At 44.5% G+C, this 12,352-nt stretch overlaps 1 protein-coding gene across 3 annotated transcripts in view; it reads left to right on the top strand.

The window, feature by feature from the left end:
* CDKAL1 (CDK5 regulatory subunit associated protein 1 like 1) overlaps positions 1–12,352 on the top strand; it is a 774,423-nt gene continuing 762,071 nt past the window's right edge. For all 3 annotated transcript variants that reach the window (XM_054018031.1, XM_054018029.1, XM_054018030.1), the window contains exons 1-2: positions 1–72; positions 6,871–6,913. The gene's annotated coding sequence lies outside the window, so the exon portion shown is untranslated. The remainder of the gene's footprint in view (positions 73–6,870; positions 6,914–12,352) is intronic.

Below are 12,352 nucleotides of genomic sequence, written 5' to 3'. Positions count from 1 at the left end.
GTTTTGACGTGTGGAGGGGCGGGGCGGAGGTCGGCATCATGGCGGAGTCCAGCTGAGCGCGCGGGTTAGGCGGTAAGTCGTAATTGCTACTGCTACCCCCCCCACCCTTCCCGTGCCGGAGTCGTTTATTCAGCGTTTAGCCCCCGGCAGCGGGGCCCGGCTAGTGGCGGGTCTCGCGGGGGGACAGCCCCTCAGGCGCGTTTCTGTGGCCGGCGGGGCTGTCGGGGGGCGCGGGCTCCCCTTCGAGCAGCGCGGGGCGGTGACACCTTCCCCCCCCCCTTCCCCGGCCTGCGAGCGGTGGCCCCGGGTGTTACAGGAGGTGGGGGCGGCTTGCGCGGAGCCCCTGGGGTGGCAGTGCCCAGGGCCCTGCGCTGAGAGCGCGGCTGTGCGCTGTCCCCCAGCTTGGGCAGCCCCTTGGCGGCTCCCGCCTGGCGCTGCTGGTGCGCAGCTCTCCACGTGGGGGGGCGGGATCGTTGTCCCCATTTTACAGATGGAGGAAACTGAGGGGGACTTTGCTTGTCAATCCTGGGTCTCGTGCGGACTCCATGCCGAGTTACCTGTGTGAGAAATCACCCAGGATCTCCAGCAGGCTCCACAGTCTGCGGTCTTGGCTTCATTGCTGTGTATACCCAAGCTAGCTAGCTACAGACGTGCTCTGTGATGGCAGTGTGGCAGTAGTTTCCCCAGGAATTGAAATGGGGGTGGGGTGGGGGGTGTTCGAGTTTACAGTGGGGGTGTCAGGGCTGATGAGATATATAAAAGAGATATGAATAAAGTAAATGTTTTGTTAGGATAATGCAAATTTAACATAAGGATAATGCAAGTTACACCAAAACACACAACAGGTCTAGATTTCTAAAAAAAATAATTAAAAAAAAGTATTTAATTTCAATTGACTTTTGAAAAGTAAGCCATCATGGGATAAGAGGGAAGTCCTCTCATGGATCAGTAACTGGTTAAAATATGGGAAATATGGGAAACAAAGGGTAGGAATAAATTACCAGTTTTCAGAATGGAGAGAGATAAATAATGGTATTCCAGAGGGGTTGGCACTTGGACCATTACTATTCAACATACTCATAAATGACCTGGAAAAATGGGTAAACAGTGAGGTGGCAAAATTTGCAGATGACACAAAACTATTCAAGATAGTTAAGTCCCAGGCAGACTGCGAAGAGTTACAAAAGGATCTCACAAAACTGGGTGACTGGGCAACAAAATGGCAGATGAAATTCAGTGTTGATAAATGCAAAGTAATGCACATTGGAAAACAATCTTAACTATACGTACAAAATGAAGGAGTCTGAATTAGCTGTTAACACTCAAGAAAGAGATCTTGGAGTCGTTGTGGATAGTTCTCTGAAAACATCCACTCCATGTGCCGTGGCAGTCAAAAAAGCAAACAGAAAGTTGGGAATCATTAAGAAAGGGATAGATAATAAGACAAAAAATAACATATTGCCTCTATATAAAAACAATGGTATGTGTACACCTTGAATACTGTGTGCAGATCTGGTCACCCCATCCCAAAAGAGAGAGATTGGAAATGGAAAACGTACAGAGATGGGCAACTAAAATGATTAGGGGTATGAAACCGGAGGAGAAATTAAAATGATTGGGAATTTTCAGCTTAGATAAAAGAGATGACTAAGGGGAGATACAATAGAGGTCTATAAAATCTTGACTGGTGTGAAGAAAGTGACTAAGGAAATGTTATTTAATCCTTCACATAACACAAGAACTAGCTGTCACCCAATGAAATTAATAGGCAGCAGGTTTTAAAAAAAACAAAAGGAAGTACTTCACACAACATAAAGTCAACCCGTGGACGTCTTTGCCAGGGGATGCTGTGAAGACCAAAACTATAACAGGATTAAAAAAGGAACTAGATAAATTCCTGGAGAATTGGTCCATCAGTGGCTATTAGCCAGGATGAGGAGGTATGCAACATCATGCTCTGAGTGTCCCTAGCCCAGGGGTCGGCAACCTATGGCATGTGTGCCAAAGACATGCGAGCCGATTTTTAATGGCACGCTAGAAGCCTGCCGGGACTCCATCGTGCCATTAAAAATCCTGCCCAGCCCGGCCCGCTCTCCTCTACCCTCTGCTCCCCCTGCGGGGGCAGGGAGCAGAAGCATAGCCATGTGCACGGGGTGGGCAAATGACCCCATTCTCCCGGCACGGCAAGCCACGGGGTCTGCGCTCCTGGGCCGGAGTTCAGCAAGCTGCCAGCCCCTCCCGCGCCGTGCAGAGAGAGGAAGAGAATGGCCAGAACCAGGAAGAAGGTAGGTACCCGCTGTATGTGGGGAGGGCCGGGACCCCAGACTGGCAGCGGGCTGAGTGGATCCGGCAGCCAGGATCCCGGCTGGCAGGAGCCGGCGGATGGAACCCCTGAGCGGCAGTGAGTTGAGCCGCTCAGTCCACTGCCGGTCTGGGGTCCTGGCCGCCGGCCCCACACAGCCCGCTGCTGGTCTGGGGTTCTGGCTGCCGGACCCTTGCCAGCCGAGGTCCTGGCCGCAGGCCTCGCTCAGCCTGCTGTCGGCCTAGGTGAACAGAACCCCAGACCAGCAGCGAGCTGAGTGGGCGTAAGATCAACATTTTAATTTCATTTTAAATGAAGCTTCTTAAACATTTTGAAAACCTTGTTTATTTTACAATACAAAACCTTTTTAGTTATATAATGTATAGACTTATAGAGAGAGACCTTCTAAAAAACATTGAAATATATTACCGGCATGCAAAACCTTAAATTAGAGTGAATAAATGAAGACTCGGCACACCGCTTCTGAAAGGTTGCCGACCCCTGCCCTAGCCTGTTTGACAGAAGCTGGGAATGGGCAACATGGGATGGATCATTTGATGATTCCCTGTTCTGTTCATTCCCTCTGAAGCACCTGGCCTTGACCATTGTCAGAAGATGGGTTACTGGGCTATATGGACCATTGGTCTGACCCAGTATGACCATTCTTATGTAAAAATTAATTATAAAAATAAAAAATGTTTAGTACAGAAGCTCCCCAACATAATGACCTCTCAAGATAGCAAAGATCTGAGATAACAACCTTGGCAAATAATGCATTTTAAAAATCTTGGCCTACTAGGAAACATATTTATATAAGTTTCCATTCCCAGTAACAAATCTAGCATTCTGGAGCAAAGTCACTAAAATATAGTCCAACAAACAAATGTTTATTCAACGTGCCCCTCACTTTTCCCTTCACTGCACCCCACTCACTGGTGTTGTCCTTGGTCAGTGGAGACTCAGAGTTCAGAGGTGCTTTCACGCGAGTTACACCTCCCAGATGGAGGCGGGGGGCAAGAAGGCACCTTGCTTGTTCCTCCAGCTGCTCACTGTTCAGTCAGTCCACAGCTGTTCGTTGTGCCACCGTTCATTCCACCACTCTGTTGCCAATGGCTCTGCGCAGTCACCTTCTGCTGCCACCTGCCACTGTGACCTCTGTGAGTTGGTCTCTTGGGGGAACCTCGCTGCTAGTGCAGTCTGGGCTGTCTCTTGCACAAAAACACTCTACCCACAGGAACACTGTCCCCACAGCAGGACTAAGCACTTAGACCTGATTATCAGTGATTTCAGCTGTAGTGGTCACTTAACAGAACAAAAGACTATCTATGGAGCCTAATCAGCTCTGTTTTTAAACAGTGGAGAGGGACAGGTCCCCACCCTCTCTCTTGATGCCCTCAATCAGCACAGGCTAAGTACAGTTCTACTGCCCTTGACTCATACAATAAGAACAACAACATTTCATTCCCCCTCCTCCCCCCTCACATTCAAGTGCTTTGTAACCCAACCCCAACCAAAATCTGTCGAATGTAAATACAATCTGGTCCTGAAGCCTTTTGCTCCATCCCCAGCTCATCACTAGCTGTCAGGGAGAGCTCATTTAGACTTCGCTTACAAATCATCATTTGAAATTATTAGGTTGGCCAACATCACCGAAATGAATGCACTGACATTGTCATCAAAAACAACTGTATAAGGAAGCTAGTCTATGTTCATACTTTTGAAATCTATTATACTTTTTCAGATACATGTATTTTATCATACACTGTATATGCTTTTAAAGTATGTATTAATGTTTCAATTTCAATTCAGATTTCCAAACAGTCACTAAATTGGCATGTTTCAGAGTCACAGTGGTGTTAATCTGTATCCGCAAAAAGAACAGGCGTACTTCTGACACCTTAGAGACTAACAAATTTATTTGAGCATAAGCTTTCGTGGGCTACAGCCCACTTAATCCGATGCATAGAATGGAACATATAGTGGGGAGAGATATATACATACAGAGAACATGAAAAGGTGGGAGTTGCCCAACCAACTCTAAGAGGCTAATTAATTAAGATGCGCTATTGTCAGCAGGAGGAAAAAAAAACTTTTGAGTGATAATCAAGATGACCCATTTAAGACACTTCGACAAGAAGGTGTTATGTATGCTTAACATGGGGAAATAGATTCAATGTGTGTAATGACTTAGCCATTCCCAGTCTCTATTTAAGCCTAAATTGATTGTATCTAGTTTGCATATTAATTCAAGTTCAGCAGTTTCTTGTTGGAGTCTGTTTTGGAAGCTTTTCTGTTGCAAAATTGCCACCTTTAAATCTGTTACTGAGTGACCAGAGAGGTTGAAGTGTTCTCCTACCGGTTTTTGAATGTTATAATTCTTGATGTCTGAATTGTGTCCATTTATTCTTTTGCATAGAGACTGTCCAGTTTGGCCAAAGTACATGGCAGAGGGGCATTGCTGGCACATGATGGCCTATATGACCTTGGTAGATGTGCAGGTGAACGAGCGCCTGATGGCGTGGCTGATGTGATTAGGTCCTATGATGGTGTCACTTGAATAGATATGTGGACAGAGTTGGCATCAGGCTTTGTTGCAAGGATAGGTTCCTGGGTTAGTGTTTTTGTTCTGTGATGTGTGGTTGCTTGTGAGTATTTGCTTCAGGTTGCGGGGGCTGTCTGTAAGTGAGAACAGGTCTGTCTCTCAAGATCTGTGAAAATGAGGGATCATCTTTCAGGATAGGTTGTAGATCTTTGATGCGCTGGAGAGATTTTAGTTAGGGGCTGAAGGTAATAGCTAGTGGTGTTCTGTTATTTTCTGTGTTGGGCCTGTCTTGTAGTAGGTGACTTCTGGGTACTCTTCTGGCTCTGTCAATCTGTTTTTTCACTTCAGCAGTTTTAAGAATGCTTGATAGAGATCTTTTAGGTGTTTGTCTCAGTCTGAGGGATTGGAGCAAATGCGGTTGTATCTTACAGCTTGGCTGTAGACAATGGATCGTGTGGTGTGTTCTGGATGGAAGCTGGAGGCATGTAGGTAAGTATAGCGGTCAGTAGGTTTCTGGTATAGGGTGGTGGTTATGTGACCATCGCTTATTAGCACAGTAGTGTCAAGGAAATGGACCGCTTGTGTGGATTGGTCTAGGTTGAGGTTGATGGTGGGATGGAAATTGTTGAAATCATGGTGGAATTCCTCAAGGGCTTCTTTTCCATGGGTCCAGATGATGAAGATGTCATCAATGTAGAGTAGGGGCATTAGGGGACGAGAGCTAAGGAAGCGTTGTTCTAAGTCAGCCATAAAAATGTTGGCATACTATGGGGCCATGCGGGTACCCATAGCAGTGCCGCTGACTTGAAGGTATATATTGTCCCCAAATGTTAAATAGTTGTGGGTGAGGACAAAGTCACAAAGTTCAGCCACCAGGTTTGGCATGTAACTAGTTCACAAAACTGGGGGCGGAGGGGGGGAGGTGTTGGGGAAATTCGGGGAGTGTAGGGAAATCACTGCAGTGTGGCATATCTTGAAGCACAGAGGTGAAATTACTTGCCTGGTCACCCAGTAGGCCAGAGGCCACTGGGAATAAACCCAAGACTCCTGAGTCTGTCTGTCCTAGCCATTAGGCCACACTGCTGGACCCATGTTCTAAAAATATGTTGGCTAAAGCTCAGCATCTGGTGGTCTCCTCCCATGGTGTTTCAGTGTTATGAAAGATGAAAAGATCTGTTAGTTCAGTCCACCATGATGCATTCAAACCAGAATCTTTTTAATGCAAAGATTTGTCTAATCTTTCCTTTTAAAATATATATTTTTTTAATAAGGAGATGAATCTGTGAGGAGGCCTGATGCAAATACTATAATCTGTGATGTGTTGGAGCAGAAGTGACTAAACAGAGGAAAGTGCCTTATCCATTAGGCTACTGGGGCCCTGAAGGCCATAAGTGATACTTGTGTGGTCTCAGCTCAGTTCCTTGTGGGACACATGTTGATGTTGAAAAATACCATCCAGTTAACTTTGTTAGCATTCTCTAGCATGGACTGAATGGTCAATAAGAGGAAATGCTGACTTAATTCCGAGATGTGGTCCCTCTCGATCATTTGCCACATTGGTAGGGCAATGTTCAGGAACTTGCATTATTACTGCCTGTACTGTATTCTGGTGGATAAATCAGGATCTTCCATTGACAGAGCTCTCAGATTAGTACCTTTCCGAAACACTCCACTCTCTTAAAGAAAATAACGCACTCCAGAGTAAATATGTAGCTCATATTATGCAAACTCATTAGTAAACAAAACTTTTACAAACTTTTATCAACACACTTCTGCCATCTTAGACTTCTCTTTTTACTCTGAATATTTATCCCTATCTGGAATAGTTGCCTTACTGCGGGAGTCTGTAAACATGCTCCTCAGGTGTCCAATGCAGAGTTCACGAACCCCACCAAAATTGAAGTGGTTACTAAGTTACGTATTTAAGAACACATAAATCAAGTTCAATAACTGATATTCTAGCTATGTCAGAGTTGTGAATATGTTTAGGTGAATCTTGTCTCTAATAGTTTTTTCTACTTTTCAGATACTTTATTCAAGAGAACTTAAGACAAATTGCATAAATCAAGGTATGTTGTTTAGTCTGGTCATGGTGTTTTAGTATATTGCTTTAGAACCATCTAATTAATTTTTTTCATTTTAATGGACCTGAAAAATAGTTTTTGTCTAATTTTAAAATGCTTTGTTTCATAGCTTGTCTCACGCTTCACCTAGACCTTACTTAAGAAAAGAACAGTAGTGTCTTGGAGCAATTATTTTTTTTCCAAGGGTCTATTTACCCCTCTTTTAGGATAGATTTTTGGTTTTCTATTCATACAAGGTGGACTGGTTTAACTAAATCAATTTAAACATTTGTTTTTAAATTTAGTTAAATTGGTGCAGACTCCTACATAGACACTTAAATCAGTTTAACCCAGGCTTATACTGATTTAGCTTAAGATGGCAAGGAACTGATTTAACTAAGTCAATGTAAGAAAGGCTTAAATTGAGTTATACATGTTCACAGAGGGTTTTGCACCTGTTTGATTTTTAAATCACACATTTAGTTAAACCATTGCAATATGGTGTGTATATTGGGCCTGTGTGGTGTTCCATTGCATGCTAGAGGAAGAAACTTCAGACTGGGGGAAAATGAATAATATAAATTTAATTGATTACCTTTTATAACTTACTTCTGCTGTGTTTCATTCATGGTTGGTTATGTTCTTAGGTTAGCAGTATAAGTCGACTGACATTCTTTTCCACCTTGCTTTTTTATCAATTTATTGGCTTGCCAGCTCGAAATATTCATATACATGTGCGCGAGTGTAATTTAGGTTTTAAAAGGACTGAGATATCGTTGATGAAACTTGCCGCTGGAAGGTCTCAAACTTGAAACTGAACTTGAGTTACAAAATGTTTTGTCTACTGTGTGGAACCACGGAGAGTGCATAGTAGAATACTGGGCTGCTTGTTAAAAGTAAATAAGATTTCTGAGACAAAAACTTAAAGGTGACTTGCAAAGGAAAAAAAGATTTTGGCCCCATTTTAGCTTCTTTGTAATTTAATGCATATGCATACAGTATATCTGAAAGGTTTTTGTTAGTGTTTTTTCTATTTGATTTTGTACCTGAAAAATTCAGGCCTTATCTACCACTGGTAATTTGGAAACCTAGTGAAACTGGCATCAGGATAGATGGAAAGCTCAGCATCTGAGGCTATGTCTACACGACCGCCTATATCAGCATAATTTACGTCAGTTAAGGTGGTGATTAAGCCTCTCCCTTGAGTGAGGGGGCTTTGGTACAGGCAGGGCTTGGCTCCTCCTGGCCAGTGCTCTGGGCCGGAGGGTCTTGGGTTTTCCTCGGATGCCAGCCCAGTCAGAGGCAGTGAGGGAAGGAAGGAGCCTGCTGGCCAGGCTGTTCGTGAGCTGAGTGCTCTGACTAGGGGCTGGTTCTCTGCACAGTACAGTAACTCCTCGCTTAACGTTGTAGTTATGTTCCTGAAAAATGCGACTTCAAGTGAAACGATGTTAAGTGAATCCAGTTTCCCCATAAGAATTAATGTCAGTAGTGGGGGTTAGGTTCCAGGGAAATTTTTTTTTTACCAGACAAAATACTATAATATTTATTTACTTACACACACACAGTATAAGTTTTAAACAAACAATGTAATACTGGACACAGCAATGATGATTGTGAAACTTGGTTGAGGTGGTGAAGTCAGAGGGTGGGATATTTCCCAGGGAATGCCTTACTGCTAAATGATGAATTAGCACTTGGCTGAGCCCTCAAGGGTTAACACAGTGGGTCTCTTTTTGTACTGGTGACCGCTTTCACATAGCAAGCCTCTGAGTGCGACCCCCCCCCCCAAATTAAAAACATGTTTTTATATATTTAACACCATTATAAATGCTGGGGGCAAAGTGGGGTTTGGGGCGGAGGCTGACAGCTCGCGACCTCCCATGTAATAACCTCGCAACCCCTGAGGGGTCCTGACCCCCAATTTGAAAACCCCTGGGTTAACACGTTGTTAATGTAGCCTCACACTCTACGAGGCAGCACAAATGGAGGGAGGGGAGACAGCATTGCAAAGGTGTGTGTGTGTGTGAGAGGTGGCGGGGCGGGGAGAGAGAGAGACAGACACACACCCTGTGTGTGTGTGTGTGTGAGAGAGAGAGAGACGTACATTGCCCCTTTAAGTACGCTGACCCCACTCTAAGTACATTGCCTTTTGAAGTAGGTCAGCAAGTTGAGACAGCAGCTGCTGCCAGCAAGCTCCCTCTGTTCTGAGCCCTCTTGTGTCTTCCCCCCTGCTCTGTGGACATTGGGGTAAAGGAGCAAGGGGGAGAGGGGAACACCCTGATATTAGTGCTCCTCTTCTCCTCCTTCCCCATCTCGCCCCCCCCGCCCCCCGCAAAGCTAGCAGGAGGCTCCTGGGTGCAGCTCCAAGGCAGAGGGCAGGAGCAGTACATGGCGGGGGCGGGGAGAGACAGCTGAACTGCTGGCAATTGATAGCCTGCTGGGTGGCTGCCACACAGGGAACTTGGGGGAGCTGATGGGGTTGCTGCCAGTCCACCCTGGTTCCAAGCCCCCACCAGCTAGCTGCAACGGGCTGCTCTTTCTGCGAGCAGTGGACAAAGCAGGCGGCTGCCAAACAACCTTATAAGGGAGCATTGCCCAACTTTAAACAAGAATGTTCTCTAATTGATCAGCAACAAAACAACATTAACGAGGATGATGTTAAGTGAGGAGTTACTGTACCGGGAGTGGGATGTACCCTGCTGGGGGGGATATGGAGAAGCAGTAGGGTTGGGGGCGGGGGGTGGCATGAAAGGGCAAAAAGGAAAGGACAGCTAGAGGGGGAGCACTTAAAGGGCCGATGGGTGGGCAGCCAAGATGACACGTAACCGGCCACCGTCTGGCGCCTGCCCACACTCACCAGCCACTGCAGCTTGCAGTGCGCAGCCAGTGCCAGCTGGAAAGGGGACACTGCCAGCTCTGCTGGCCGAGAGCTGGCACACAGCAGGGGCTGCGCTGACAGACCAGCAGGGGAGCGGGATGCCCTGCCAGCTGCATCTTCACCCTGCCACCAGCCTTGCACACCCTTCCCCATCGTTGGCCACTGGACCCTCCAACTCACCGCTAGTGGACGAGCGGCTGGCGAGCAGGGGTCCGGCCAGCAGCAGGAGTGGACCCATCATGGGCGGGGGAGACAAAATCCGGGACAGTTTGCCTGTTTTTAAGAAAAAGTTGGGACACTTGTAGGAGGGCTTAAAAACAGGACATCTGGTCACCCTATATTTATCCTGTGACACTCAGCATCTGTTTCAGCAACAACATTTTCCAGGATCAAACATTCTAGTGCCTATAATGTTGCACACCAGTAGCAGATGACCGGCTAGCATACATCCTAAAACACCAAAATCCCCTTAGCAGGATAACAAGTCTCTAAGGCCATATCTGTACATACAGCGCTGTAGCAGTGCACCTGTGCCAATACAGCTGTGCCACTGTAGTGCATCTGGTAAAGAGCTCTACGCTGATGGAAGAGAGCTCGCCCGTCGACGTTTTTAAAAAAAAAAAAAAAAAAAAAAAAAAAAAACTTCCATGAGCATCATAAGCTATGTTGCAGCAGAAGCTCTCCTGCTGACAGTGCTGTGCACACAAACGCTCATGTCAATTTAACTTATGTTGTTTGGGGGGGGTGCCGACATAGGCTGTAGTGTAGACACAGCCTTACTGTATTAGCCCTGCACAACCAAAATCCTAATCTAGACAAGAAAATGTAAAAATATCAACTTAAAAAAAAATCACATTTCAGTTTGAATATTTTTTTTAGTCTCCCTATTTCTTTAATGCAGAGTGCTGCTTTGCACTTCTAAAATGTCTTTCAAAGAATATCAAAGCATTTTATAAACATTAAACTCCATAATTCCACACAGATATTAGTATTTTCTCCTCTAAAATGAAGATGTTGAGGGCAGAGTTAGCCTCTGAAAAATGGCATTGTGAGGTTCCATATTTATTGCATCCTAATGATTCTATATCAGATTTGCTCAGTCTAAAAGTAAAAAGAAGGTTTTTTTTGACAACACTGAAAACTCAACCTGGAATCTTAGAGCCTGGTACTTAGTCTTGAGCATCATCACTAGAAATAAAAGATTCAGTTGTAGTGCTGCTGATGTATACAAAATGATATAGAATCCAGCTTCCTGTCCCATAGCAATGTTTGCTCTACCAGTCTAGCCAGGATACAAAACATGTTTGTCATAACTTTTTTTTTTTATGACTGAATACCTATACAGGGAAACAGATGTCAAGAAACACAGCATTGTTTTTACTCAGTCTCTTCCTTGATCATAACCATACTGACTTGCTCAAAATCAGAGTGAGTTAAAAGCAGAAGCAGGGGTAGTACTAAAAACATTGGTTCACAATTCCTTGATATAACAAATTAGACACACTCCCTAACTCACTTCCAGTAGTAAGGATTCACCTGTAATGTACTCTGATATGAAGTACAGTACGCTCCCATTTTTCCAAATGGCCTGGGGGACCGCCAAAACTTGCAGATAATCGGGCACTCACATAAACATGAGTATTACCAACCAATATAGGGTGACATGGGGGATGCACTCTGGGTTCAGATAACTAGGATTTTCAGATAAAAGGAATTAGGTTAACTGAAATTATACTGTACTGTAAGTGCTAGGTATTATTTTAAAATCACTTTATCTGACCTGCCTCCAAATCCTGATTGATGAACTATATATATGAACAATACGCTCTGGGTGGCGCCAGCCATGCCAGCAGATAAGCCCAGCTGCGCTGGCCGGCAGGATCGGCCCCAGCTGCTTAATTGGTTAACCATTTAAATTACATATTTTTAATCGTTTAAATGGTTCATTTTTAAAATGGTATTTACATGTCTAGTGTGAACCCTAAAGCCTGAAAGATAAGAAGGTAAATATAAAGAATCCAACTACGCTGTATTTCTTTTTAACGGGTGCTCAGTCAACTTGAAGTTCATTTGAACGATTGTACTGCATAGTTCTGATTGATTACCGTTGAACTTGCTTGAGTAGGAGTAATTTTACCAGGTGTCCTGTATTCAGCCTAGGGAAATATGGTCACCCTATATAAGTGACATTATAAAACTGTATTTATCTTTTGAGTTTGTATATAGACAAGTTTTTTGAGGTGTTGAATCTGCTTGTCTGAACTGTATTTACCGAAGGATTTGCTTCATTTGGCAGTTACTAACACATTACATTGAAGATGTATTGTTGTCCTGAATAGACTGGGTTGCTAGCCACTATGAGCTCTTTCACAAAATTCTTGATAAATGTGTTATTTTCCTTTTGTACTTGTTGATAGCCCGTGTGATACTAAGTAGTATAAAAACATGTTAAGGATCATACATGAGCTTTAAGCCAGAAAACTAGATGTTACTTGGTATGCCCAAGTATTGCATGTATTGCTGAACTGTGGTTGACTTACATTTCATATGTGCAATACTGAAATACA

Source organism: Malaclemys terrapin, chromosome 2 (genome assembly GCF_027887155.1).
Source record: "Malaclemys terrapin pileata isolate rMalTer1 chromosome 2, rMalTer1.hap1, whole genome shotgun sequence".
Lineage (NCBI taxonomy): Eukaryota > Metazoa > Chordata > Testudines > Emydidae > Malaclemys > Malaclemys terrapin.
The sequence above is the reverse complement of the archived record's forward strand: the minus strand, read 5'-3'. Positions and strand labels throughout refer to the sequence as shown.